This window comes from Tribolium madens, unplaced genomic scaffold, assembly GCF_015345945.1.
Source record: "Tribolium madens isolate multiple individuals breed KSU strain unplaced genomic scaffold, Tmad_KSU_1.1 Scaffold_19;HRSCAF=116;Tcas5.2_LG9, whole genome shotgun sequence".
In the NCBI taxonomy this organism is placed as follows: domain Eukaryota; kingdom Metazoa; phylum Arthropoda; class Insecta; order Coleoptera; family Tenebrionidae; genus Tribolium; species Tribolium madens.
Window position 1 is genome coordinate 4,384,658 of NW_025400983.1, and position 2,287 is coordinate 4,386,944.

The window sequence follows — 2,287 nt, forward strand, 5'->3', positions numbered from 1 at the left end:
TCGACCTGTTAGAGGATTTTTCCGCAAAACGACCACTAACAAAAATGAATTTTGTGCGTTACTTATGGTTCAGTCTGTATAGCAATTAGCAATTGAATAAAATTCAGGCTAAAAAAATGTACCAATTAATTAATTAATAATTAATTAATTTTTAGTCAAACAAAACTCCTGAACTAAAAATTTTGGGTGCCCTAAAAATGTTTTCTAGCTACGGGCCTGCAAAAAAGGCAAACAAATGGAAGCATGAGCTTGTAATGAAATGTAAAAATATTAATTTTGTTTCGATCGATTTTTTGTGGACCGGTTCAAAAATTTGATTTTTCATGTCTCATTTGAATATAACACGAATATCATCGCTAATTTTTGCAAAAATGGCTTCGTGACTCAATGCGAATTTTAAATTTGGTCCGTGATGTCTGAAAATTGGTTATCAAAATTCCCAACGAGGAAACCGACCTTCACCTTGTCCATACGGCCGAGATGACATCACATTTAAAAAAATCGCTTAGATTGTATCTTGGCCATTGCCATTTTGTCTCATGACGCAAGGTAGGCGTAGGGTCGAAGGTTAATCAGTCGTGTATTCAAAAATTTGCGAAAACAATTCAGTTGTCTGTTCCAATCATCAATCATTTGGTCCTTGAACTTGTTCGAAATTGTGTATTTTTTTTTCTCGACTCGATGCAATTACCGAAAACGTTCTAAAATGGAGCTTCAAATCGTTCCTTCCCACATTAGCCGCGGCGTATAATTTAATAAACCCATCGTGTAAAGCATCCCGCGCTACCGTTAAATCAGCTCCCGACAATAAACTCCAAGTTCAACGTCGATGACTTTCTCATAACAACGACGGAGGGAAAAACAGTAGCACAGGCGTGCGCTCCAACACCGGTAATTACATTTAAAAATATTTTAATTGCGAACAATGGCGCAACGACGGCGCCACTTGCAATCACCGGAGTATGCGACACATTTCGCCGATGACGGGGCCGTTTCGACACATCCAAGTACACTGAACTTTAATTCCACCAACTATCTTCATTGTAATCAAATTTTATTAGCGTTGCCACTCAAGTCGAAAATAGATTTTTTACGAGTGTGCCTCCAGCAAACCAGTTCTCTTTTCAATTTTAACGCCCCTATTATCCGCGATGCGAAATTTTTCGATTGTCAAGTGATCCAACGAGTCATCCAGATATTGTTTACCAAAAACGAGAAGGTTTTTCGTGTTTTATGCAAAAAAGCTGATTTATGCTGACGCACAAAAAACTCAAGCCTTGAACATGATAAGACGCCAAATATTTTCTAAGCAAATACTCGTATAGTTATTTGATGATGTTATAAAACTGTTTATTTAACGCTCGGCTATTTTTGCTACTTACTTTTAATTGAAATAAGTTGCGCGTCTGACTTTGCGTTGAAATCTCCGACTTTATTAACCATACCAAGCTTGTATACGACTGTCTTGTACGCTTCCAACTTTCATAAATATTAAAATTAAAAGTACATTTCTTGGTAACCTCCAGAGAAAAAAATCGAATTATGTATGGTTCGTGCAGAAACCTTACATGTTGCCAGGAATTATGCGTTTTTCTGCGGAAGATCGTCATTTTCACATAAATGTAACACGATACGAGGATACTTTTCTAGTTAACCACTCAACAAAGGGTTTTTTCGGTGGGTGAAAAAATTTCGCATGCGTCTCGGCGTGATTGACGTAAAAATGTCAATTTTAGCGTTTGTAGTCGACTTCCGATCGTAATGCCAAGGCGTGGTGTTCGCGTCAAGTGGGTTCCGTCGTTCTCACGCATAGATCTTACTCGAATCGCATATCCAAGTGATGTGTGTGGATGTCTAGATCTCAGCAACACACTTATTAGTATTCAGCAATAAATGGACGCGTTGCGAATTATCAATCCGTCAATTATGCAAGAGTGCGGCATTTTTTCACGAAATATGGATTGGGAAATCCTCCGATTAAATTCGGAACGTGGCCACTTAATTCGTCTCGAAATAAAACGAATTGCCAAGAGTGCGAGAGATTAATAATGACGAAGTATGCTGAATTGCGAAATTGAGCATTGTATTGTGACAAAATGGACAATTAAATCGACGAGTATTATGAATGAATCGTTCGCTGTATGAGACGTGCGGTTGTCCTCTTCAACATACAGCGACTATAAATAAACCATAATTACACACAACCACAGACTGATTGCCAACACAAACACTCGGTCATAGCGTTTTGCTTAATAATAAATGCGAGGAGGGAAAAAACGAAACAATC